At 53.8% G+C, this 28,000-nt stretch overlaps 1 non-coding gene across 1 annotated transcript; it reads left to right on the top strand.

Annotated features, from left to right (window-relative positions):
• Nucleotides 1-6,546: 6,546 nt before the first annotated feature.
• On the top strand, nt 6,547-6,652 carry LOC112439890 (U6 spliceosomal RNA). Its single transcript, XR_003028120.1, has one exon. It is a non-coding gene; the product is annotated as a U6 spliceosomal RNA (small nuclear RNA).
• The last annotated feature ends 21,348 nt before the right edge of the window (nt 6,653-28,000 follow it).

The following is a 28,000-nucleotide window of genomic DNA, read 5'->3' as shown; positions in this document are numbered from 1 at the left end:
TGAATGCCCTCACCTGCCCTTCTCTCTGCCCCCTTATACTCCACCCTCTGCCTCATTTAGCATCTTCCACAGATAGGCTGGGCTCCTTCCTGCTTCAGGCCTCTGGGGTGCTATTCTCCCAGCCTAGAACTGGGAACTCTTCCTTCCCACCCTATCTTCTTTGCCTGGCTCAATCCTCTTGAACCCCTAACTCTCATCATCTTGGAGGATGGATGGTTTGAGGTAGGATGGGGCATAGTCTGGTTTGGGGAACCCCTAAGAGGAGTTCAGCTGAAATATCACTTCCTCCTAGAAACCTTTCTTGTCAAACCCTTCAGTTTGACATCAGGGGCCCCATGTCTGTGTCCCCACAGTCTAGCTGTTCCCCTACATTATCGCCATTGTCTCACATCTGCCTCCTAGATGCTGGCCTTGTTCTCCCCAGTGCCTGGCTCATGCCTGGTGCTCACTACCATGGGCTGATCTGAACTTCAGGCCTGTGTCTTTTCCCATTGGCTGACAGTGGCTGTCTGAAGCACTGTGTTGAGGAGGATTCTGAGGCTGCACACACATGCACACAGAAGCACCATGCCCAGCACAAAGTGAGCTGTCAATACACGTCCGCTGTTAAATTAACACTGGTGTTGCTATTGGGAGTTGGTTTTTAGGATCTGCATCCTCCCCTAACCTGTCCTTAGTCTCACGTTTGTGGCAACCCAGGGTTGGGGAAGGGAAGCAAAAAGGACTTCTGTTCTCAAATTACCTGAAGACACCTGTCTCTAGCAGAAAGAATATCAACATGGAGTCTGGAGCCCTGAGTTTGAGACTCGCACTGCCCTGCTGACTTGCTTAGGGGACTGACTCCGACTCCGGGTCTCAGTATCTTCATCTATAAAACAGGAATAGTTCTCACCTCACAGGGAGCTGTAAGGACCAACTTCAAAAATCCAGAGGCAGGCTGAGCGCAGTGGCTCACGCCTGTAATCCCAGCACTTTGGAAGGAGGTAAATGGATCACCTGAGGCCAGGAGTTCGAGAAAAGCATGGCCAACATGATGAAACCCCATCTCCACTAAAAATACAAAAATTAGCCAGGCGTGGTGGCAGGCGCCTGTAATCTCAGCTACTCAGGAGACTGAGGCAGGAGAATTGCTTGAACCTGGGAGGCAGAGGTCGCAGTGAGCTGAGACCGCACCATTGCACTCCAGCCTGGGTGACAAGAGTGAAACTCTGTCAGAAAAAAAAAAAAAAAAGGCCAGGCGCGGTGGCTCACGCCTGTAATCCCAGCACTTTGGGAGGCTGAGGCAGGTGGATCGCGAGATCAGGCGTTCAAGACCGGCCTGGCCAAGATGGTGAAATCCTGTCTCTACTAAAAATACAAAAAATTAGCCAGGAGTGATGACGGGAGCCTGTAATCCCAGCTACTCGGGAGGCTGAGGCAGAGAACTGCTTGAACCCGGGAGGCAGAGGCTGCAGTGAGCCAAGATCTCACCACTGCACTCCAGCCTGGGCAACAGAACAAGACTCCATCTCAAAAAAAATAAAATAAAATAAAAAATACATCCAGAGACAGGGGCCTGGTTCACCTTGACAAAGAACACTCCTTGGCCTACACCTCTGAGGACTGGGTATAGGCTCAAAGGGTGGGGACCCCAGAACTAGGGCCATTACCAGCCATTGTAGTCCTTACTCCTAGGCCCCCACCCTCAGATCCCTGTCTTCACACAACTGCAGGGCCTACTGTGAAACCTTTTTTTTTCTTTAGAGACAAGGTGTCACTATCACCCTGGCTGGAGGGCAGTGGCACAATCACAGCTCACTGCAGCCTGGACCTCCCAGACTCAAGAGCTCCTCCAGCCTCAGCCTCACAAGTAGCTGGGACTACAGGTGACTGCTACCATGCCCAGCTAATTTTTGTAATTTTTGTAAAGACAGGGTCTCCCAGGCTGGTCTTGAACTCCTAGGCTCAAACTACCCTTCTGCTTTGGCCTCCCAAAGTGCTAAGATTACAGGCGTGAGCCACTGCACCCAGCCAGTGAAATCTTCAGAGCAGGGTCAAACCTCCACTCTCTCACTCTCCAGCTGTGTGACACTGGGCAAGTCCATCTCAGTGGATCTGTTTCTTCATATACTTATTTATTTTTGAGACAGGGCCTCATGTCATCACCCAGCCTGGAGTGGTGGCACACTCACAGCTCACTGAAGCCTTCACCTCCTGAGCTCCAGCGATCCTCTCACCTCAGCCTCCCTAGTAGCTGGGACTACAGGCGTGTACCACCACGCCTGGCTAATTTTGGTATTTTTTGTAGAGACAAGGTTTCCCCATTGTATTAGTCCATTTTCACATGGCTGATAAAGACATACCCGAAACTGCCCGGGCACGGTGACTCACGCCTGTAATCCCAGCACTTTGGGAGGCCGCGGCAGGTGGATCACGAGGTCAGGAGATTGAGACCATCCTGGCTAACATGGCGAAACCCCGTCTCTACTAAAAATACAAAAAATAAGCTGGGCATGGTGGCAGGCACCTGTAGTCCCAGCTACTCGGGAGGCTGAGGCAGGAGAATGACATGAACCCAGAAAGTGGGGCTTGCAGTGAGCCAAGATTGCACCACTGCATTCCAGCCTAGGTGACAGAGAGAGACTCCGTCTCAAAAAAACAAACAAACAAAAAAGACATACCCAAAACTGGGAACAAAAACAGGTTTAATTGGACTTACAGTTCCACATGGCTGGGGAGACCTCAGAATCATGGCGGGAGGCGAAAAGCACTTCTTACATGATGCTGGCAAGAGAAAAATGAGGAATAAGCAAAAGTGGAGACCCCTGATAAACCCATTAGATCTTATGAGACTTATTCACTATCACAAGAATAGCACAGAAAGACCGGACCCCATGATTTAATTACCTCCCCCTGGGTCCCTCCCACAACAAGTGGGAATTATGGGAGATACAATTCAAGTTGAGATTTGGGTGGGGACACAGCCAAACCATATGATTCCGACCCTGGCTCCCCCAAATCTCATGTCCTCACATTTCAAAACCAATCATGCCTTCCCAACACTCCCCCAAAGTCTTAACTCATTTCACCATTAACCCAAAAGTCCACAGTCCAAAGTCTTATCTGAGACAAGGCAAGTCCCTTCCACCTATGAGCCTGTAAAATCAAAAACAAGTGGCCGGGTGCAGTGGCTCACACCTGTAATCACAGCACTTTGGGAGGCCGGGGTAGGTGGGTCATTTGAAGTCAGGAATTTGAGACCAGCCTGGCCAACACGGTGAAACCCCGCCTCTACTAAAAATACAAAATTAACTGGGCGTGGTGGCATGCGCCTGTAGTCCCAGCTACTCAGGAGGCTGAGGCAGGAGAATCACTTGAACCTGGGAGGTGGAGGCTGCAGTGAGCTGAAATCACACCACTACACTCCAGCCTGAGCGACAGAGTGAGACTCTGTCTTAAAAAAAGAAAAAAAAAGCCAGGTGCGGTGGCTCACGCTTGTAATCCCAGCATCTTGGGAGGCCAAGGTGGGTGGATCACCTGAGGTCAGGAGTTCGAGACCAGTCTGGCCAATATGGTGAAATCCCATCTCTACTAAAAATAAAAAATCAGTGGAGTGTGGTGGCACACGCCTGCAGTCCCAGTTACTCAGGAGGCTGAGGCAGGAGAATCACTTGAACCTGGGAGGTAGACGTTGCAGTGAGCCAAGATCATGCCACTGCACTCCAGTCTGGGCAACAAAGTGAGACTCCGTCTCAAAAAACAAAACAAAACAAAACAAAAGCAAGGTAGTTACTTCCTAGATACAATGGGGATACAGGTATTGGGTAAATACAGCCATTCTAAATGGGAGAAATTGGCCAAAACAAAGGGGCTACAGGCCCCATGCAAGTTCAAAATCCAGTGGGGCAGTCAAATTTTAAAGCTCCAAAATGATCTCCTTTGACTCCAGGTCTCACATCCAGGTCACGCTGATGCAAGAGGTAGGTTCCCATGGTCTTGGGCAGCTCTACCCCTGTCATTTTGCAGGGTACAGCCTCCCTCCTGGCTGCTTTCACGGGCTGGCGTTGAGTGTCTGCAGCTTTTCCAGGTGCATGGTGCAAGCTGTTGGTGGATCTACCATTCTGGGGTCTGGAGGACAGTGGCCATCTTCTCACAACTCCACTAGGCAGTCCCCCAGCTGTGTGGGGGCTCCGACCCCACATTTCCCTTCCACACTGCCCTAGCAGAGGTCCTCCATGACAGCCCTGCCCCTGCAGCAAACTTTTGCCTGGGCATCCAGGAGTTTCCATACATCTTCTGAAATCTAGGTGGAGGTTCCAAAACCTCAGTTCTTGACTTCTGTGCACCTGCAAGCTCAACATCACATGGAAGCTGCCAAGGCTTGGGGCTTCCACCCTCTGAAGCCAAAGTCCATGCTGTATATTGGCCCCTTTCAGCCATGGCTGGAGCAGCTGGAACACAGGGCATCAAATCCCTAGGCTGCACACAGTATGGAGACCCTGCCTCTGGCCCATGAAACCACTTTTTCCTCCTAGGCCTCCGGGCCTGTGATGGGAGAGGCTGCCATGAAGGTCTCTGACATGGCCTGGAGACGTTTTCCCGATGGTCTTGGGGATTAACATTAGGCTCCTTACTACTTATGCAAATTTCTGCAGCCAGCCTGAATTTCTCCCCAGAAAATGGGTTTTTCTTTTCTATCGCATAGTCAGGCTGCAAATTTTCCAAACTTTTATGCTCTGCTTCCCTTATAAAACTGAATGCCTTTAACAGCACCCAAATCACCTCTTGAATGCTTTGCTGCTTAGAAATGTCTTCCACCAAATACCCTAAATCATCTTTCTCAAGTTCAAAGTTCCATAAATCTCTAGGGCAGAGGCAAAATGTCACCAGTCTCTTTGCTAAAACATAACAAGAGGCCAGGTGCAGTGACTCAAGCCTGCAATCCCAGCACTTTGGGAGGCCAAGGTGGGTAGATCACAAGGTGAGGAGATTGAGACCATCCTGGCCAACATGGTAAAACCCTGTCTCTACTAAAAATACAAAAATTAGCTGGGCGTGATGGCATGTGCCTATAATCCTAGCTACTCGGAAGGCTGAGGCAGGGGAATCGCTTGAACCCAGGAGGCAGAGAGAGGTTGCAGTGAGCCGAGATTGTGCCACTGCACTCTAGCCTGGTGACAGAGCGAGACTCTGTCTCAAAAAAAAAAAAAAAAAAGTCTGTGAGCTGTGGCTCACACCTGTAATCCCAGCACTCTGGGAAGCTGAGGTGGGTGGATCACGAGGTCAGGAGATCAAGACCATCCTGGCTAACACGATGAAACCCTGTCTCTACTGAAAATACAAAAAATTAGCCAAACGTGGTGGCGGGCGCCTATAGTCCCAGCTACTCGGGAGGCTGACGCAGAATGGCATGAACCCAGGAGGCAGAGCTTGCAGTGAGCCAAGACTGCACCACTGCACTCCAGCCTGGGTGACAGAGCGAGACTCCACCTCAAAAAAAAAAAAAGTCAGGTGTGGTAGCTCACGCCTGTAATCCCAGCACTTTGGGAGGCCAAGGCAGGCAGATCACCTGAGATCAGGATTTCGAGACCAGCCTGGCCAACAGGGCAAAACTCCATCTCTACTAAAAATACAAAAATTAGCTGGGCATGATGGCAGGCACCTATAATCCCAGCTACTTGGGAGACTGAGGCAGGAGAATCGCTTGAACCTGGAAGGCGGAGGTTGCAGTAAGCCCAGATTGTGCCATTGCACTCTAGCCTGGGTGACAGAGCAAGACTCTGTCTCAAAAAAAAAATTAATTAAATAAATAACAAGAGTCACCTTTACTCCAGTTCCCAACAAGTTCCTCATCTCCATCTGAGACCACCTCAACCTGGACCTTATTGTCCATATCATTATCAGCATTTTGGGCAAAGCCATTTGACAAGTTTCTAGGAAGTTCCAAACATTCCCTCATTTTCCTGTCTTCTTCTGAGCCCTCCAAACTGTTCCAACCTCTGCCTGTTACCCAGTTCCAAAGTTGCTTCCACTTTTTTGGGTATCTTTTCAGCAGCACCCCACTCCTGGTACCAATTTACTGTATTAGTCCGTTTTCATACTGTTGATAAAGACATACCCGAAACTGGGAATAAAAAAAGGTTTAATTGAACTTATAGTTCCACATGGCTGGGGAGGCCTCAGAATCATGGTGAGAGGTGAAAGGCACTTCTTACATGGTAGCAGCAAGAGAAAGATGAGGAAGAAGCAAAAACAGAAACCCCTGATAAATCCATCAGATCTCATGATACTTATTCACTATCACAAAAATAGCACGGGAAAGACCAGCCCCCATGATTCAATTACCTCCCCCTGGATCCTTCCCACAATACATGGAAATTATGGGAGATACAATTCAAGTTGAGATTTGGGTGGGGACACAGCCAAATCATATCAACCATGTTGTTCAGGCTGGTCTTGAACTCCTGAGCTCAAGTTATCCACCTGCCTCAGCCTCCCAAAGTGTTGAGATTACAGGGGTGAGCCACCATGCCTGGCTGTTTCTTCATTTATAAAATGACAATGATAATGCTTGCTTCAATAGCACATACACTAAAATTGGAATGACACAGAGAAGATTAGCATGACCCCGTGCAAGGATGACACGCAAATTCATAAAGCATTCCATATTTTTTTTAAATGGCAATGATAATGAAAGTTGCCTCCCAGAATTCTTAGAACAATTAAGGCCAGGCACAGTGCCTCATGCCTGTAATCCCAGCACTTTGGGAGGCCAAGGAGAACAGATCACCTGAGCTCAGGAGTTTGAGACCAGCCTGACCAACATGGTGAAACCCCATCTCTACTAAAAATACAAAACTTACGCCAGGCACGGTGGCTCACAGCTGTAATCCCAGCACTTTGGGAGGCCAAGGTGGGAGGATCACTTGAGGTCAGGAGTTAGAGACCAGCCTGGCCAACATGGCAAAACCCCATCTCTACTAAAAATACAAAAATTAACCAGGCATGGTGGCACATGTCTGCAGTCCCAGTTACTTGGGAGGCTGAGGCAGGAGAATCGTTTGAACCCGGGAGGTGGGTTTGCAGTGAGCCGAGATTGCACCACTGCACTCCAGTCTGGGCAACAAACCGAGACTTTGTCTAAAAAAAAAAAAAAAAAAATTAGCCAGGTGTGGTGGCGCATGTCTGTAGTCCCAGCTACTCTGGAGGTTGAGCGGGGAGAATCACTTGAACCACTTGAGAATCACTTGATGGGGGAGGTCACCGTGAGTCGAGCTCACACCACTGCACGCCAGCCTGGGCAACAGAGTTAGACTCCATCTCAGGAAAAAAAAAAAAAAGGATTAACTGAGTTAATTGGGTAAAGCATGCACTTAGCATTTGACTTGAGGTCTAGTAAGTGCCCAGTAAATATTACCCATAATAATAATAATCATCATCATCATCACCATCCCCCTGAATGCTGTGGCTAGGCATGGTTTAAGATATCCATGTTGATCCTGGTCCCTGGTCCTTCCACACCATAACTTCTGGAACCCTCACAGCTGACTACACTGTCATCCCCACTTCCTGGATGAGCAAAGTGAGGCTTAGAGAGTCTGGGACTTTTCAGACTGAAAACTTCCTGAAGGCAGAGGCCTTCCCTCCCAAGCCTGTGCTCCTCTTAGAACTGAGGCTGTGTCTCCCCATCAAACTAGGTGTTTTGTCTCCCTCCTTAGCCAGAGCTCTTTTATAGGCCTCCAGCTAAGCTCAGAGGAGCAAGAAAGGTGAGGTCCAGCCCCCCTGCCTCCTGTGTGGCACAAGGAGAGGTTCAGGCTATGGACAAAGGTCAGCACAGGCCCGCCTGGTCTTAGCTGCCCCAGTTGATTGATGCAGGAAGGCCTCGTGACTGCCCCTACCCACCTCCAAAATGGCTCCAGCTTCCCACCTGAATAGGCTAAGCCTTTGAAATCAGGCTGCAGCATTGGAGATGATGGGGGCTAGTGGTGGGGGGAGGTGGGAGTCAGCAGCTCCCTGGCCCCCCATTTCCCCCTCTAGGCACTCCTATCAGTGTTGGCTGGGCAGCATTGACCACCACAGCCCTGGGGGATGGTTCTGGGTGCCCATGCCATGACAGAAGAAGCATGAAAGCTTCCAGCGCACCAGCAAGCCAGGGTGAATAGGGGCCAACTCCTTCATGCAAGCAGGCTCTAGATGCCCACCTGCTAGTGGGAAATAATAGCATCAGATAGCAACCACCAGGACACACACACACACACACACACACACCAAACTCTGCACCACTTAGTAGAGTGATACCATGGACCCTGGCATTCCAGACTCGGGATCAAATCCCAGTTACACTACTTCCTAGCTGTGCAAACTTAGGTAGTGTTATGGGTTGAATTGGGTACCTCCAAAAATTCATAAGTTAAAGTCCTTAATAAGCCTTCAGTATCTCAGAATGTGACCTTACTTGGGAATAGAGTCTTTACGGAGAAATTCAAGTTAAAATGAGGTCTTTGGCCAGGCACAGTGGCTCACACCTGTAATCCCAGCACTTTGGGAGGCTGAGACGGGTGTATCACCTGAGGTCAGGAGTTTGAGACCAGCCTGACCAACATGGTGAAACCCCATCTCTACTAAAAATACAAAATTACCCAGGCATGGTGGCACATGCCACCATGTAATCCCAGCTACTCAAGAGGCTGAGGCAGGAGAATCGCTTGAACCCAGGAGGCGGAGGTTGCAGTGAGTCAATATTGAACTACTGCACTCCAGCCTGGGCAATAACAGTGAAACTCCGTTTCAAAAAAAGAAAAAAAGAAGGCTGGGCGCAGTGGCTCACGCCTGTAATCCCAGCACTTTGGGAGGCCAAGGCGGGTGGATCACCTGAGATCAGGAGTTCGAGACCAGCCTAGCCAACATGGTGAAAGCTTGTCTCTACTAAAAATACAAAAATTATCCTGGCATGGTGGTAGGAGCATGTAATCCCAGCTACTCAGGAGGCTGAGGCAGGAGAATTGCTTGAACCCAGGAGATGGAGGTTGCAGTGTGCCGAGATCGCACCATTGCACTCCAGCCTCAGCAACATAGTGAGACCCCATCTCAAAAAAAAAAAAAAAGGTCTTTGGGGTGGGCCCTAATCAATATGACTGGTGTCCTTATAAGCAGGGGTAGTTTGGACAGATACACACAGAGGTTAGACAAGGTGAAGAGACGCAGGGAGAAGGTGGCCATCTACAAGCCAAGGGAAGAGGCCTGAACAGATCCTTCCTTCACAGCCCTCAGAAGGGTGCTCCCAAGACCTTGATTTTGGACATCTGCTTTCCAGAACTGTAAGCCACCCAGTCTGTGGTATTTTGTTACGGGAGCCCTAGCAAGCCAATACAGGTAATGACTGTTTCTCGTAGCCTCAGTTCCCAAACGCCTAAGCAGAAATTATAAGAGTACTTGCCTCAGCTGGGCACGGTGGCTCATGCCTGTAATCCCAGCACTTTGGGAGGCAGAGGCGGGTGGATCACGAGGTCAGGAGATTGAGACCGTCTTGGCCAACATGGTGAGACCCCGTCTCTACTAAAATACAAATTAGCTGGGCGTGGTGATGCGTGCCTGTAATCCCAGCTACTTGGGAGGCTGAGGCAGGAGAATCTGTTGAACCTGGGAGGTGGAGGTTGCAGCGAGCTGAGATCGCGCCACTGCACTCCAGCCTGGCAACAGAGTAAGACTTCATCTCAAAAAAAAAAAAAAAAAAAAGTACTTGCCTCATAGGTTGGTATGGGGCTGAGATGAGATGGTACTGGTAGCACATAGTACCTACTCAATAAATGGGGGTGGCATTTACTATTATGGTTATTATTCACCATAGGTTACTCATTTCCATATACACTTATACAATTACTCACATATTCCAGACAATACTGTATTGTATACCTCCCAAGTACCAAGCATGTGAGCCTTGAGATTAAACAAACTTCTCTTATCTTGGGGGACTTGACAATAAACAAAGATAGCCCTATTCTCACGGGAGATACAGTTTACATACACACGAATTCGCTGATGGAAGAGCAAATGGCTGTGGGTTTGCCCATGTGTGTGCATTTGTTACTGTGTGTGTGTACATGGTGTTAATGTATGCATGGGTGCATCAGGGTATCCATGTGCAAGTTAGTATGTGTGCATCTGGATATCCAAGTGTGTACCTGTGTGTACCTGTGCATGCATAAGCATACACGTGTGTTGTACATGTGGTGGTATAGCATATGTGCACATGTACGTTAGCATGTACATGAATATGCATGTGGGGGCATGAGAACATATGGGCCAGTATGAATCTGGGTCAGTGTGACTGAGCATGGGCAGATGTGCAAGCACGTGTGAGAAGAGTAGGGTCCAAAGCTGGTGCCCTCTGCTGCCTACAGTCCAAGAAGGAGCTCTATGAGGTCATCTTAGCCTCAGCCACCTGGCAGCCTCAAGTGGACAGACACCCCTTCCCCAAGTCAAGTTAGAATGCTCCCATGCCAGGCCGGGCGCGGTGGCTCACGCCTGTAATCCTAGTACTTTGGGAGGCCGAGGTGGGTGGACTGCCCCAGCTCAGGAGTTCAAGACCAGCCTGGACAACACGGTGAAACCCCGTCTCTACTAAAATACAAAATATTAGCCAGGCATGGTGGCGTGCGCCTGTAATCCCAGCTACTCGGGAGGCTGAGACAGGAGAATCTCTTGAACCCAGGAAGTGGAAGTTGCAGTGAGCCGAGATCACACCATTGCACTCCAGCCTGGGTGACAGAGTGAGACTCTGTCTCAAAAAAAAAAAAAGAAAAAGAAAAAGAAAAAAGAATGCTCCCATGCCAAGGCATCTGCCCCAGGATCCTCCCCAGTGCGTAGTCTTGTTTTTCAGTTAGTCCTTCCTGTATTCTGAAACCAGCAGTCCCAAATATCCTGAATGAAACAGACATCAGCCCTAGATTCCAGGCACACATTAGTACTATGTCCTCACTCAGCTCCCCTCAACCTATCTTTCCAAAGAGGGAAGTGGGATTCCACATTCCAAAGGCTGCTCCAATTTGGGTGTCCTATTCCTGCACCCCACATGCTCAACATCACACTCCCTGTCCCCCACCACCCAGGGTGCAGGGGCCTAATTTACCTGGGCGCTTGTCCCACCATCACAGAACCTGATGCTTCATAAAGAAGTAAGGCTGGATATGGGTCTAGGAGAGGCAAGCCCTCAAGTACTAGCCAGGCCAGTGCCCAGTGGGCATCTGTAGCTCCAAGTGGCAGCTGTGAGGGGACACCCAAGGGTGAAAGGGACCTAAGGCACTGGGGGTTGGGGTAGGGAGTGGAGACCCACAGATGAGACCACACCCAGGGGACTGACCCCTACCCTACTCTCACTCTTCCCTGCCCAGGACCTGGTAGACCCCTAAAGGACAAGACTTGGAGAACCAGAGACATCTGGGCCAGACTCTCCTCTACCCCAAAACTAAAGTCTGAACTACAAATCTGAGTTCCAATAGTTTTAATAGTGATGACAATGATGACAGAGGCTCACATATATCATGCAGTTACTAAGTACCTGGACCTACACTCAGCACTTTCCATGCACTGTCCCATAGAAGCCACACATTGTTTTGGTGGGGTTAGGGACCATCAGTGTTACCCCCATTTTACAATTGAGGAAACCAAGGCTCAGTTTGGGTCATCTGCCCTCCAGCATGCAGTCAATTAGTGGCAGAGCCAGGATTTAAGCTTGGTCCTCCTGAGTCCAGAGCCCACACTCTCAACCACCAAGTTCCTACCTTACCGAGTGATCCCTCTTTCAATCTCCCATTGTTCAGTGACTTGCTAGACTCCATCACCTCCGATTTCTGTGGGACTCCCAATATGCCTCTCAGTGAGGGTGGCAGCCTTCCCTCGGGTCTCGTGAGGTGTGCAGATGACAGGACCACTCCAGACCCACTAAATCAGACTCTCCACACTGGCCTGCCCCCTCCTCCTCACATCTGCGTGCTCACAAGGGCAAGTGGTCTGCTGTGCACCAGGATTTGAGAATTCCTGGGGTGGTGGGATCCCTTGGCCAGAAAGAAGCTAGGAAAAGGTGAAATGCACACTCTCCCCCAAGCCCTTCTGGGGAAACTTCAGGTCAGAAGACTGAGGATGCCCTGAGGCCTGGCTACCATTCCTTCCTCATCAAATGGGCAACATTAATGGGGAGACGATCCATGAATTCCAGAGGTGTTGCCAATTATGGGGGTGGGGAAAACGAAATGAGTTCTGCCCAATCACCTCCCTGCTATCCCTGAGCCAGAGGGGCACAGATCCTCCCCTTCAATCTCCCCCCCCCCGCCTCCCCCGACCCCCGCCAAACTTGAGTGGGGTGGGAGCAACCAGCACGGTTTAGGGGAGTGGGCCATGTCGGGCTAGAGCGACAGGAAGGTGGGAGCCCCTCGTAGACAAAGACTGACCCCAGCCAGGCCGGCTGGCCAGCCAGCCCATCCCCACCCCCCTGCGGCAGGCAGCTTGGCAGGGCTGAGCGCCAGCTCCTCGCTCCAAACCGAGTTCCCGCCGAGCGTGCTTAATGCAGCGGCAGTGACATTTCTGCCTTCAGAGGCAAAAACAGGAACCCGGCCATTTTGATGAACGGCGCCCAGAGCGCTGGCGGGAGACAAGGAGGGTCAGGTTCTGACTCCTGCACCCCCGGCTGCCCTAACCGGCTCACCCCTGCCAGGCCCAGGGATCAAGCCAGAGAGAGCGACACGAAACCAGGGTCACCAGACCGACAGGGAGGCTGCTATAGAACCCCCACCCTCTTGTATAGGTGGGGAAACTGAGACCATAGCGCTGACACTAGCCAGATGCAGGGAAGGCAAACGGAAGGATTAAGAAAGCCCCAGAAGGATGCCTTGAGGAATGTCGGGTAGGAGCGCTCGTCTGAGGAGCTAGAAGGCTAACTCCAGCCCGCCACAATAGCCCACCCCAAAGGAATCTGCACACCTGGAACCCACCCCAACGGCGCGCCCTCATGAGGGCGCTCCCAGCGCCTCTAACCCTCCAAGTAGCGAGAGGGTTAAGCTTCCTCGCAGTACTTGCCGCAGTAAGTGGAAAGGAAAGAAGTGTCAACTCTGTTCTCACCACAGCGGGGCTGTCGGATGGCACCTCCCCCAGCCCCGCGCACCCCGCCCGGCCTGCTCCCCCGCCCTCCCCTCGGAGCGCGCGCGCACACACCTCCCACCGCTTTGCCCAAATTATTTTCGATCCCGGGAGACTCCGGATGCCAGACGCGCTCGGCGGCGGCGGCGGCGGCGGCGGCGGTCGCGCCTGATTCATTGCGCCAAAGCTGCAGATGCGACCTCCCGCCTGCGCCCCGTGCCCCGGCCCGCGCTGGGCTGCGCGCGCCTGGAGAGATGGGGGGCAATTTGTAGGTGCTTCCCCCCCACACAAAAGAGGCGGGTCCTGGCCCCCCGGGGCTCTGTCCCCCTGTCTCCAGCTCCCTGGGCTGCGCTAATTAGCTTCCTCAGGGGGCGCCACGCGGCGTGAGGGGCGGCAATTTCCCGGCTGGGCTGCGGGGGAAGCGCTCCCGCCGCCTGGGAAGGTGAAATGGGAAACTCGATTCAAAGGGAGCTTTCCTCCCCCCTCCCGCCAAGCGCCGTAGAAAACGGGTTTGAAATTCCTCCTCCTTTTTTTTTTTTTTTTTTATTTATAGTGCACGGTCTCCATGGCAACCGCGGAGGAGGTCACGGTAGCTGGGCCCCCGCGCGTCACCCCGCGCCTCGCCGGCTGCAGGCGCCGGGATTGCGGCCTCCCAGGCGCCGCGGCCCGCGTGGACTCAGCTCCGAGTTCTCCGCCCCCGCTCCGCCCTGCTCGCGGCTCAGGCCCCAGCCATATGACTCTGCCAGGTCCCAACCGCGAATGGCGCACCTGGGCACCAGTGCGCTAGGCTATACCTCTGTCCCCGGGCTCTAACACGCGGGACTGCGCCACGAAACACGTGCCCAACCCCAAGACAAGAACACGTGCGGCAAGACGCCGCCAAGGGGCTCTCTGCATTCGTGGATGCCCTGGGTAATCGACCTATATTGGCGCACAACTGCGGAGCTCTTGCTAAGACGCGACCACCTGAGGCTAACAACGCTGGCTTTGGAGTCAGAGCCCAGCCCCGCCTCGATAACTTACTAGCTGTGTGACTTCGGCCAAGTCACCACCTCTCTGCGCCTCAGCTTCCTCATCAGCAAAATGGAATTGTTGTGAGGCCTAATTGATACAAAATACGTTCAACGCCTATCATGGTGTTTGGCACGTGGTTCTGAAAATCTGTGGTTGGAGTTATTTCTTCTTGGCTGTGAAAGCCAAGGCCCTAAAGACTTTGAATAGGGGCGCGCGCTTAGCCCGGAGGCTGGGAGTTCCGCCTCGGGAGCTCCCCAGCACCTCAGCCTAGGCGCACAGGCGGCTAGTGGGAGGCGCGTGCGGGCTGCTTAGGGACTGGGCCAGCCTGGGGCGCGGCGGGCGGGGTTGCAGTCTCCAGAGCTCGCCACGTCCGCACCCGGAACCCTGGAAACGGGGCTCCCAGAGGCTCCCCCGCTACCATCCCCCCGCCCCCCCCACGCCCGTCCCAGCACCATTAGCAACAGGCCTGCCCGCCCGCCCTCCTAGGCTGAGGCCGCACCTGACCCACCGGATGGCGGCTTCTGGGCTGAGGCGTGCCCCCCAGCGTGCACACTTCCTCCCGGACCCCCAGCGCCCCGTCGAGTGCACAGAGGGAGGGGATCGGGCCGCCCCCGCCCCGCCAGCTTCCCACAGCCAGAGCTGCCCGGAGCCGGGGAGGCAGGAAGTCTCAGAGCCGGGGCGTGGAGGCGGGGTGGGGGCAGGAAGTTGGGGGTGACTCTCCCAGAGACCCCAGACAGGGCCCCGGCGTGGGAGCGGGGTGGGCGGGCACGTAGGGATTAAGGGCGTCCCCCTCCTCTGTAGCCTTAGGCCATGTGACCCCGGCTGGAACACCCTGCAGGGTGAGGGCGAAGGCCGCTACCTCTGGCGACCCCCAGCAGCGCGCACAGGGAGGGAGGGGCCGCCTTTGTCTACTTTGCCGCAGAGGCAGCCCCCCACAACCCCTCCCCTCAGCGCCCCGCCGGGCCCTGCACAGCCCGGGTTTTCCATCCGGCCCGGCTCGGCTCGGCAGCTGTCAGGGGACCGAGCTGACCTTCGCGAGCAGGGAGTTTCAATTAGCCGCAGATCAGATAAGCGGGCGGGCCCGTCTCTCCGGGCACCGCGGGGGCGCAGCCCCGCCCCCGCCACGCCGCGCCAAACGCGCTCCAGATGGGAACAAAGATGAGGACGCAGCTCCACCTGCCTCCCCGGGAGGGGAAGAGGAGGCCCCGCCGGGAGGACCTTCCCACCAGGGGAAGGGGTCGCGCGCCCTACCCTGCCCTGCCCGTCTGGGATTCCAGGGTCATGGGTCTGGCCAAGATGATCTTTGCGGTTCTGCTTGCCTCCTGCACTGAGGAGAGGTGCCTGCTGCACTGACCTCATCCCCGGGCGGGCGCCGTGCCCTCCCTCTCCCGGAGGGAGCGTTTTGCCATCTCTGATCTCATCCAGAGCCTCCCTGGGAGGCTGAGAGAAGGCAGAGCCCAACAGAAAAAGGAAGCTGAGGCTGGGACTTCTTGATCCAGGTCACACCAACTACATATTGTTCAGATGTTTACTGAGTGCCTACTACGTGCTAGGCACTATTTAGACCATGGGAACACGAGAGCACAGTCTTGTCCCCAGCCTCCCAGAACTTGCGTTCTAGTTACGTTCAAGTAAACAAATAGTTGACCATGATCACTTCAGAGAGCATGAGGAGCCATGAGGACATTAAAGTAGGTCATGTGAGACTGACTTCAGGGAGGGGTCCATATGAGCTATTGTCGTCAGGGGAGGCCTCTGAGGAGAAGACATCTGAGCTGGAGCCTGAAAGACCAGGAAAAGCCAGCCAAGCAAAGGAGAGGGGGCAGAGCATGCCAGGCAGAGGGCACAGCAGGCACAGAGGCTCCAAGGCTGCAAAGGCTCCAAGGCTGCAAAGAACGTGCCTCTTGAAGGTGAGGGGAAGGCCTTTGTAAGCCCAAAGGGTATGCCTATAGGGCTGGGCTTTGCAGGCCCCCTGAGGGGTCAGGGTTTATGCAAAGTGCCATGGCAGCCTTCGGTGGGTTTTAAGCTGGGAGATCTGACTTAAACTTTTTAAAGATCCCCCTGGCCACCCTGTAGACCAGTGGAAAGGATCAAGCAGGGAGACCTGGGAGGAGGGGCTGGGGGTTGGGATAGCGAGGGAAAGATGGTGGTGGAGAGGTTGCTGGCTTAGAGATATTTTGGCAGATGAATTGGATGTGTGGGTGAGGTAGAGTGATAGAAGTTTGCTGAAACAGGCCGGATTTGAACCTAGGTCGGTCTTTGGGAGCATGGAGGCCCAGCTTAAGAGGTTAAGGATAAAGCTATGGAGCAAGAAGCCAGGGTTGAAATGCCAGTAGTGATATTTACTAGCTGAGTGACCTTGGGTAAACATTTAGATCAATTTCCTCAAGCATTTGAAAAGAAAAGGATGGGATCATAATCCAGATTGTCATTGTGAGGTTTGAGTATGATGTAAGGTGGAAGTGTTTAGCATTGAGCCTGGGAGGAGTAGGTGCTCTATAAATGTTGGCTGTTATTGTGGGGGTTGTTGCTACTCCACCCACCCCCACACACCTGCCTCTTAGTACCAGAGCAGTCCTCAACACACAGCCTGGCCTTTCCACCCGACCTCTGGCTTTGTTTTCATTTGCTAAGGGTAGAAGCTCCTCCTCCCATCAACCACTGCTCCCCTCACACACCTTTGTTTGGAAGGCTGTTTGAGGGGGTGGAGGTCACTGGGAAGAGACCGACCCAGTCCTTGTTCACTAAACCGTCTGCTGGGATCCTCCTCATCTCAGGACCCTAACTCTCCATCCTCTGGTTACAGTAAGAGTTGCTCAAAGGTCTCAAGGTGAGCCCTCCCCCACTGCCTGCCTGAAGAGTTGAGACCATTCAGTTATCACGCATTCAATCAGTTGAGTGACCCTCCAGGGCCCAGGGTAGTGGTGGGGACAGACAAAAGCAAATGCAGGCCCTGCCCTCGGGCAGAGGCCTAGACTCTTTCCTGAATTGCAGTTAGTTATGGCATTTTAGGCTCTAGGAGCTGAAGGAGCTGAGCAGGGCAGGTAGAGGGGTCGGGGTGGAGGCCTAAATTACAACTCCCATTTATGGAAACTTTACCCAGGGCCAGGCACTTTGCTCTGGCCCGTGAATGTCACACATACATGTCATCGAGTCCTTACAACCACCCCATCCACCCCATGAGATTGGTACAATTTTTTGTTTTTGTTTTTCTGAAAGAGTCTTGTGCTGTCACCCAGGCTGCAGTGCAGTGGCGTGATCTCGACTCACTGCAACCTCCACCTCCCAGGTTCAAGTGATTCTCCTGCCTCAGCCTCCCAAGTAGCTGGGATTACAGGCATGCACCACCATGCCTGGGTAATTTTTGTATTTTTAGTAGAGACGGGGTTTCACCATGTTGGCCAGGCTGGTCTTGAACTCCTGACCTCATGATCCGCCCGCCTTAGCCTCCCAAAGTGCTGGGATTACAGGCTACAGGCATGAGCCACCGCGCCCAGCTGGTTTTTCTTGTTTGTTTATTTGTTTGTTTTTTGAGATGGAGTTTTGCTCTTGTTGCCCAGACTGGAGTGCAATGGCGTGATTTCAGCTCACTGCAACCTCCGCCTCCCAGGTTCAAGCGATTCTCCTGCCTCAGTCTTCCGAGTAGCTGGGATTACAGGCTCCTGCCACCATACCCGGCTAATTTTTTTGTATTTTTAGTGGACATGGGGTTTCATCATGTTGGGCAGGCTGGTCTTGAACTCCTGACCTCAGGTGATCCATCTGCCTCAGCCTCCCAAAGTGCTGGAATTACAGGCATGAGCCACTGCACCCAGCACAATCATTGTTCTTAATGTATGAGTAAACAAACAGAAACTTCCAGAGGTGATGTGCCTTGCCCAAGATCTGCCATTAAGTGGTAGGGCTGGAAATCAAACCCAGGCCTGGCTGAAGCCAGAACAGGAGAATTTAGCCATTCTGCTATCTGGCCTCATATGTCATTTAATGGACAAATGCTTCTTAAAGGCCTTCAACCGACATCCGGTAGAGATGGATCTGCCCCTTCTGCCCTTGACTTCCCTGTGTGCCTGAATTTTCAAGGACAGAGGCTGAATCAAGCCCAGCCGGGTTCTAGGTACACAGTAGGTATACTTCAGTGTGGCAATCTCTTGACAAAGCAGTGATGATACCTGCCCTCACCTCCACACCTCCCCTTGGGTTCTGGGCCCCCCTTTCAGCCCATTTCAGAGAACCTCAGAGCTGTGGACTAGAAAAAGAAAGTTCTACTTTGCATAATATTTGCATCTGCTTTGCATGCTGTTCACCTAACATCAAAATGTACAGAGGCCTTGGCGCTGGCACCCTATTCCCCCTCTTGGGCTCCTAAGCCCACCCACCTGCCGACCCAGACCAGGGGGTAGGGTTCTTGGGGGACCCATTTAGGCTCCACATAAGCTTGTCTACTTCCAGTGTGCTAGTGAGGGAGATGGGAAGGCTCCTGCCCTCATCTCTGCCCCTCCCTCCCCTCCATCCCTTCCTGGGGGAAGTGTGGTGGGTCAGGGCAGGAAACCTAGGCAGCACGCACACACACATGCAGAGCAGTGCGGCAGGAACTACCCCCGATCTGGGAGCCTGCCTGGGAGCCTGAGGTTGAGGAGAAGGGAAAGGAGGCGTTGCTGCTACAGCTGCTACTGCTGAAGGCTGGCTCGACTGCACCTAGCAGGAGCCTCACGCCCCAGCCTCTCTTCACACAGGGCTAGGCTGCCGTCTCAGGAGCTCACCCCTACACACCCTTCTGATTGGGCTGCTTTGTCTGGGGGGAAAGAGAGGGGAGGGACAGGAAGAAATGGAGATGCCAGTAATGGGATGGTAGCAAGGACTAGAAAAGAAACTGTGGCTCTGCGATCCTGGGGGGAGAATGGGGAGAGTCTGGAAACAGCCCAGCCTCAGCCTGGAGCTTTAACCAGGTCAGAGCCGCCTAAGAGAGCCTGATACGAAAATATAGAAGGAGGGAGCTCCTGTGATTGGCTGATGAGGTGTGACCCATGTGAGTTAACAGAGGCCAATAACCTGTCTTGATTGGATCCAGCCATCATTGTTCCCAAGCCATGAGTGCCTTGGGGTCTAATTGGCCATGAGATGTCTGCAGTTGAGGACTGTGGTTAGCAGCAGCATCTTGCAGCCCACACATCCCCTGTCGCTATGTCAGGTGGAGATTTCAGGCTTGGAGGCACCCAGTGGGTACCTGAGTAAGAACCAGAGACCCAGGAACTCAGAATGCTGGGTTCACCTGGTGTCCATAGATAAGGGGAGGCAACAGGATACTTACTGAGTGGCTTTGGGCCAGCCATGTGATGGGTGCTGAGGGTGGCACAGGGTGCTGACAGCCTGGCAGGGATCCTCAGACCTGAAGACAACCACTGCACAAACACTAACCTGAGAGCCCTTCCTGGAGGAGGCAGCACAGGTGTTGGGCTTCAATGGATGGGTTAGAGGGCCAGCATGGTGGCTTACACTTGCAATCCCAGTGCTTTGGGAGACCGAGGTGGGACGATCACCTGAGGCCAGGAGTTCAAGACCAGCCTGGGCAACACAGTGAGACCCAAGGCCTGAGACCTTGTTTCTACAAATAATTTTTAAAAAACACACACAGGCCAGGCACAGTGGCTCGCACCTGTAATCCCAGCACTTTGGGAGGTCGAGACAGGAGGATCACTGGAGCCCAGGAGTTCAAGACCAGCCTGGACAACAAGGCAAAAGCCCATCTCTACAAAAAATATAAAAATTGGCTGGGCGCGATGGCTCATGCCTGTAATCCCAGAACTTTGGGAGGCTGAGGTGGGAGGATCATGAGGTCAGGAGACAGAGACCGTCCGGGCTAACACGGTGAAACCTCATCTCTACTAAAAATACAAAAAATTAGCTGAGTGTGGTGGCAGGCGCCTATAGCCCCATCCACTCGGGAGGCTGAGGCTGGAGAATGGCGTGAACCCAGGAGGCAGAGCTTGCAGTGAGCTGAGATCGCACCACTGCACTCCAGCCTGAATGACAGAGCGAGACTCCGTCTCAAAAAAAAAAAAAAAAAATTAGGTGGGTGTGGTGGCATGCATCTGTGGTCCCAGCTACTTGGGAGGCCGAGGTGCGAGGATGGATTGAGCCTGGAAGGTCGAGGTTGCAGTAAACCCTGATTATGCCACTGTACTCCAGCCTGGGTGACAGAGTGAGACCCTGTCTCACAAATAAATAAATAAATAAATACACACAAAGGATGGGTGGAAAAAGTGACAAGACATGACTGAAAGCACAGTGGGCAGGGACTTCTCCAGGGTGTCAAGGACCACGGCAGTAGAAGAGAAGAGAAAAGGCAGCAAGGCTGGGTTGTGCGAGGCTCTGAATGCCAGGGCCAGGAGGCAGGAGTTTGACAGGCAGGAGGGGGCATGAAAGGTAGATGCAGACTGGAGAGGGAGATGGAGATTCCCCCTGCTTGCCCCTACACTTGCATCCTTACCTCTGCCCTGGCAGGCAAAATGCCAGGCCTGCATGGAGGTCCCCAGCGCACCATCAGCTCCATCTACCATCTACACACAGCACACTGGGTCTTGTCCCCAGGCCCTGGAGCAGTTCCTCTGCTGCCCTCAGTTGAGTTCCCAGAGGAAGCTTCTACCATGGAGTGGACTCTCCTGGGCCCTAGGTCTTCTCCTTGTGTGCGTCCTCCTCACCAGCCTGAGCTCAGCTGAGTGGCCATGCTGGCAGAGACCCTCACAATCATTTCCACAGCCCTTACAGCTCTGGGGTCACACAGTCTCAGGCTTCAGTCCAGTTATGATAACTTAAAGTCACATAATCTCCTCAAACCTCAGTTTCCTCACCTCAAAATGGACATAATACCAAGTTTATTTTTTTCCTTTTTTTGAGACAGAGTCTCGCTCTGTCGCCCAGGCTGGAGTGCAGTGGCGCGATCTCGGCTCACTGCAACTTCTGATTCCCTGGTTCAAGCGATTCTCCTGCCTAAGCCTCCCGAGTAGCTGGGATTACAGGCACGCGCCACCAAGCCCAGCTAATTTTTGTATTTTTAGTAGAGACGGAGTTTCACCATGTTGGCCAGGATGGTCTCGATCTCCTGACCTCGTGATCCACCTGCCTTGGCCTCCCAAAGTGCTGCGATTACAGGTGTGAGCCACTGCACCCAGCCTTTTTTTTTTTTTTTTTTTTTTGAGATGGAGTTTTGCTCTTGTTGCCCAGGCTGGAGTATGCAGTGGTGCGACCTCAGCTCCCTGCAACCTCTGCCTCCCAGTTTCAAGCAATTCTGCCTCAGCCTCCCAAGTAGCTGGGATTACAGGCGCCTGCCACCATACCCAACTAGTTTTTGTAGTTTTAGTAGAGACAGGGTTTCACAATGTTGGCCAGGCTGGTCTCGAACTCCTGACCTTGTGATCTACCTGCCTCGGCCTCTCAAAGTGCTGGGATTACAAGCGTGAGCCACTGTGCCTGGCCTGTGCCTGGCATTCTTTCAGGCACTGGGGCTTCAGCAGTAAATCGCACAGACAAGGTCCCTGTTCTCATTGGTTTCCATTCTAGAGGGGGAAAATGAATGTAAAAATGAAGTCGTTTCACATTATGGCAAGTGCTGTGAAATTATAAATAGGATAAGGTAACAGGGGGACATAACAGAGTAACTGGAGGTGGAAGAGTGATTTTAATTGTTTTGTTTTGTTTTCTTTTGTTTTTTTGAGATGGAGTCTTGCTCTGTTGTCCAGGCTGGAGTGTAACGTCAGGATCCTGGCTCACTACAACCTCTGCCTCCCAGGTTCAAGCAATTCTCTTGCCTCTGCCTCCGGCATAGCTGGGATTACAGGCACCCGCCACAAGGACTGGCTAATTTTTGTATTTTATTAGAGACAGGGTTTTCCCATGTTGGCTAGGCTGGTCTCAAACTCTTAACCTCAAGTGATCCACCTGCCTTGGCCTCCAAAAATGCTGGGATTAAAGGTGTGAGCCACCGCACCCGGCCAAGAGAGTGATTTTGGATAAGGTGGTCAGGGACTTTGTCTCTGAGGTGTCATTTGAGCTGAGACCTGAAGAATGCAGAGCCAACCATGCTAAGAGGTAGGCAAAGGGTGTTCCACAGAGCAGAAACAGCAAGTGCAAAGATCCTGAGGCTGGAAGAGCTTGCTCTGTGGGGAGGCTGGAGTGGCTGGAGCAGAAGGAGCAGGGAGGAAAGAGGCATGGCTACTGGGGGTCCTCAAGGACCTTGGGAGAAGTCTGGCTTGAATTCCAAGGGCTGTAGAAAACCATCAGAGGTGCTGGGTGCGGTGGCTCATGCCTGTAATCCCAGCACTTTGGGAGGCTGAGGCGGGTGGATCACCTGAGGTGGGGAGTTTGAGACCAGCCTGACCAACATGGAGAAACCCTGTCTCTACTAAAAATACAAAAGTAGCTGGGCGTGGTGACGCATGCCTGTAATCCCAGCTACTCAGGAGGCTGAGGCAGGAGAATCGCTCGAACCCGGAAGGCAGAGGTTGCAGGAAGCCGGGATCACGCCATTGCACTCCAGCCTGGGCAACAAGAGCGAAACTCCGTCTCAAAAAAAAAAAACGAAAAACAAACAAACAAACAAACAAAAATCAGAGGTTTTCATCAGGTGTGCTTGATTTACACGGTAATTGCTCATTAAAGGCTTGCTGTTATCACTATGAATGATAATATGAAGCCCAGAGAGGAACAGCAATGCCCAAGGTCACAAAGTTCCCATCCCACAGTCCCTTCCTCCTTTCCCCCTCCCCTAAGTAGCCATGTGGATCAGCCCCAAGCTGGTGGGTAGGAGGTGAGGGTGGCTTCCCCTCTCATTCCCTCTCCTTCCCTCCGGCCATTTCCCGTGCTCCTTGTGCCCGCGCCCCAATTAGCCGGCAAGGCTGACGGCCTCAGCTTCGAATGACAGACACCTCCTGTCACCCCCTGACGGGCAAGGAGATTAACTCAGAGCAGCGCCAGCTCGAAGGGACGACAGGAAGGGGCGGAAGGGGGAGGGGACGACCAGACCTCCCCCGACCAAGGTCCCCTAGCGCCTTGGAAGGAAGTGTGTGAGGGTGGAGGGGGTTCTTCCCCCAAGAGCCCAGTGCTGGCAGGCTGGGAAGGACCACCTCAGCCTCCTGATTGGCTGCTCCCGGTTGGGGCCACTGCCCCAACTTCCATCCTTAGCTCCTCTGAGGGCAGAGAGTATGTTTGTGAATGCTTCACAGTGGCGCCCTCGGCACTGGGGGGGTGGACCAACAGGAAACTCAGAAAAGGAGAGACTGGTCCAAAGGTCACACCGATGGGCTAGAATTTGAGCTGAGACTACCTGACGCCAAAGCCAAGCTTCTAACCACTGTACTTTATCACCCCTCTCTGTAGGAGGGGACTCAGCTCATGCCACTCAAGAATTTACAACCTACTTTGGGGCTGTGTGATACAAGCCCCCAGAAAGGGAAATTAACACAGCAGTTGTAGGCATAGACACTGAGCACCAAGCTGGGGGTCAGAATTCCAGGTAACTCTCCAGGAGGGTGGGGCCAAAAGAGGAGGGGTACCGCATGGAAGCCAGCGCCCTGGAGGAGAGTAGCTGGGCCTCAAAACACAGGCATGGCTGGTCAGGAGAGGGCAAGAGGAAGGCTCTCCGATTCCAGGCAGAGGAGAAGTGCATGGACAAAGGCTTGAAGGCGAAATGGGCAAGGCATGCACTATCTGGTCAGACCTTCAGGCTGCAAATGACAAAAAGCCAACACACACTGGCTTAAGCAAAATTGGACCCTACTGGCTCGTTCTAAGGCTCAAGTAGAAGAGTGTTTGGCTTCAAGTTTAAAAGGGTCAGTATGCCTTTGCTGGCTTCATTCATGGGTAGCTCTCCTCAAAAGGTAGGTGGCCCCAGATTCCCACACCACCAGATCAGAGAACCCCTACTTCTTCCCAGTAATTTTTTTTTTTTTTTTTGAGACGGAGTCTCGCTCTGTCTCCCAGGCTGGAGTGCAGTGGCACAATCTCGGCTCACTGCAACCTCCACCCCTCCAAGTTTAAGCAGTTCTCTGCCTTAGCCTCCGGAGTAGCTGGGATTACAGGAGCAGGCCACCATGCCCGGCTAATTTTTTGTATTTTTAGTAGAGACAGGGTTTCACCATGTTGGCCAGGCTGGTCTTGAACTCCTGACCTCGTGATCCACCTGCCTTGGCCTCCCAAAGTGCTGGGATTACAGGCGAGAACCACCGCGCCTGGCCTCTTCCCAGTATTTCTAACCAAACCTTGGGATTCAGCCTGATTGGTCAGGCCCAAGTCACATGTCCATCTCTGAACCAATCACTGTGGTCAGGGAGGATGAGTTAGCTGCTTGGCTTAGTCCCTCAGCACCAGGGGTAGGTAGAGTCCCTCTAGAGCCTTAAGGCTGGTGGCAGAGGTGAAAGGTAGTCCTTCCAGAGGAGGGTGGGCACTGGGGGCCTGTCAACACCAGGGTGCCCTAGTCCCAGGGCTGGATTCTAGACCCTGGATGACCCCTCCATGGGCAGCCTAAGGACCCCCACTTTCTCCCCAATGCTAAGAGTTCCACCTGTGTAGATGACAAACAGCAGCCCAGCTCTGGCTAGGTGAGAGGGGCCTTCAGGAAGCTTCCTGATCTAGGACAGGAGAGGTCTTGGGAGTTTTCCCTGCCAGGCCTGCTCTGGTGCCTTGGATGTCTCCATGGGCCCATCTCATCTCTCCACCCATCCTTCACTTTTAGCTCAGCTATGAGCTTCCTCCTAGAGTTTGTTTCATTATCAGAGTCTTTACTTGCCTTTTACAAAGTTACCCACTCTGGCTAGAGCCCAGGAAGGGCAGTCTTGGAACAGGAAAGAGTACGGCCAGGTGCCAGGAAGGACTGCCACAGGGAGAGCCTTCCATCCTATAGCCAGGAATGGGTATGGCTCTCAGTCTTATGAAGCAGTCAGCAGCCAGGCCAGCCTCCAGGTTAGGGTGAGCACTGCAGCAGCCCATCCTGGAGCCAATGACCCTGGAAATAATGAGTTGTGTTCACTTGCCAGAAGCAGGAGGCACCAGTCTTCTGGCAGCCATGCTCATGTGTTTGCAGCATGGACTTGGAAGTCATACTGACAGAGACTTGAATTCTAGGTTGGCTGAGTGATGTTGGACTTGCCCCTCTAGCCTTTGGTCTTCTCATCAGGAAAATGAGGATAATGCAAGGAAGGCCTGACCTCAAGGGGTAGCAAAGTTCCAAAGAGATATTGCACACCAGGTGTTGGCACCACTCTTGGCACAGAGATTCTTCCATGAAGGGGCAACTGTTAACTACTAGTATTCTTCTAGCTTTGACTGGCCCTTAGCCTGGAGCTCAAGGCAGCCTTTTCTGGACCTCAGTTTCTCCATTTGGACTTCCAGCCCTCTCACTCCCAGAGTGGGTGACTTGCATGATCTCAATGAGGGGAGGACCCCTCCCACATCGGTCAGTCCGTGGGGGCGTGGGGGGGGTGTGGGAAGGCCGTCATGCCCAACCAACATTTTCACCAGGCTGGGCGGGCAGCGCCAGGCAGGCGGGAGCTGGTCAGGTTTTTAATTGAACACGATGCAAATGAAATGTAAATACCATGCAAATAAGCTCTTGCCAGGAGGCGCTGAGCTGGGAGCAGAGGGAGCAGGGAGGGGACTGCTGAGTAGGGCTCCTCCCCGGCCTCCACTTTTCTCTCTCCTGTGGCTGCCCACGCCCACCCCCTGGTGCTGCCCACCCAGCTAAGCCATTCCATTTGGGGAACAGCAGGCGCTTCACCTCCCGAGTCTCCTCCCAGATGCCTGTGGCTCCTGGTGATGGTGGGGTGCTTGAGGAGGCAGGGACCCCATAGATGGGGCCAGGCTGACACAAACACAGTCACACAGAAAGACCCACATGTAGACATAGAAGGAACAAACAGATACAGACGCAGAAACGCACATTCCCTGTCAAGCCCCCTGCAACACTGAGACCCACTCAGAGACAGCCAGTCACACATAAATATACACGATTGTACATTCAGTCATAAATACACACAGCGGCACAAATAGACCCAGCCGCAGAGGCACACGTGTGTACACACACACACACACACAAACTGCCTGCCCTGCCATAAGGACTTCAGACTGAGGTCCTTGTGCCGGCTGGAGGTCAGAGAGTGGGACTTTGGGGAGTGGGGGAACAGGCACCCTGTGTGGTCAGAGCCTGGTGGCCTGAGCAAAGCCAGGCAGGCAGAAGGGTGGGGAAATCTTCAGGGTGGCCTGGGCCCTTTGCCCACCCCCATCCCAAGACCCATGACCACACCCCAGGGCTCACAGCCACTAGAGACCCCAGGTGTTGGTCCGTCCCCTAAGTCCTCAGGGTCCACTGGGCCTATCCTGGGATTTAGAGTCTCCTGTGGTCCCACAGCACCCGCTCCTGAGGCAGCCAGCCATTTAAGTGAGGCTGGTCCAGGGTGACAGAGCCTGGTCAGCAAGGTCAGAACTCATGCCCCACCCTGCCAAGGGTAGGGGGTGACACACAGGGGAGTAGGAAAAAGGCTGAGCGTCTGGACCCACATCTGGGGGTGGTCCCAGCCCCCTCCTAGAGGTGACTCACGTCCTACATTTAACTCTCATTAGCGCCTCTGAGCCCAGCTGGGAGGGACAGCGGCCAACCTCTCCCAGCACAGGGAGCTCTGGGTGGGCCGCCCTCTCAGCAGCCTCAGTTTCCCCCCTCTCCAGGACCTGGCCTGGGGTCAGGGGCTGCGTGGGAGAGCGGCGCTCCTAGTTCCCTTCGCCTTAGCAAGGGCTGGCCTCCATCCCACGGAGGGAGGGACTGGGTGTGGCCTCTTCCAGGAACCACCCCAGCAGGCCCCCGCCGGATGCAGCGGCAGCGGCACAGTCCCCCCACCCCCCACTCCGCCCCCCACCAGCCAGGCCCAGAGGTCGGGAAGGAGGGGAGGGCCAGAAGGCGTAGGATCGGAGGCGGCCGGACTTGCTGCTGCTCCGCCGCTTGTCCCTATCCGGCCGCGGCCCTCCGACAGCCGCAGCGCGAGGGAAAGCCTGACCCAGGGCGGGGGTGGGTGAATGGAGGCCAGGGAAGGAGAGACGTGGCCAAAGACCCAAGGCGGTTCCCGGCCTCCTTCCTTCTCCGCTTCACAAGCGCGGCCCTGCTCTCACTGTGACTGCAGCTGCCCTGTGAGTCGCTCATCGCGTGCCGACACCGTGGGCGCAGGCCCCAGGGAGGCCACGCTAGAGACCCCCACCCCGCCCCAGGAGGGGCCGGTTCCGCCAGCCTCCACCACACTCCCTCCCCCTTCCCTGCTCTGTGGGAAGGAGGCAGCTGGGGCGGGGGTGGCCGCGGGAGCGTCTTGCCCGTGTGATCGTGCCGAGCGGGGAATTCGGGGCCATGTGGGAAAGACATTAGTGCCGGCCGCCCTGCCAGCCAGGAATGCGCCCCCCGCTCTGCAGCCGCCGCCTGCCTGGCCCAGAAACGGTGACTCACCCGCTCCGTGTTCCCACCCCCTCATCATGCACCCTCCCCTGCCCACCACAGGCCTGGCCCCAGGCTTTCCAGCCTCCCCGTTCTGCTCCTGCAGGTCCTGCTACCTGCCTTGCCCATCCTCCATTCTCTCAGTTTCTTAGAACACTGAACCAGCTCGCACCTCGGGGCAGTCCGCAGTCACAGCCCCCCGCCGCCCAAGGAGGCCCGTCTATCTCCCACAAGCTCTGGTTAGAACACTCCTTTGGGACTTAGTTCCTGGGGCTGTCTTCTCTCCAGAATGATCGCCCCCGTCCCCCTACCGGACCAGGCCAGGAGCACAGGGCAGGTGCAGAAAAAAGGAGTCAATGAAACCTCTTCAGCGCGAGAAGCAGAGCACTGTGTGGGAGTGCTGTTCCTAGGGCT

This window comes from Pan paniscus, chromosome 4, assembly GCF_029289425.2.
Source record: "Pan paniscus chromosome 4, NHGRI_mPanPan1-v2.0_pri, whole genome shotgun sequence".
Lineage (NCBI taxonomy): Eukaryota > Metazoa > Chordata > Mammalia > Primates > Hominidae > Pan > Pan paniscus.
This window is presented reverse-complemented; position numbering and strand designations above follow the sequence as displayed.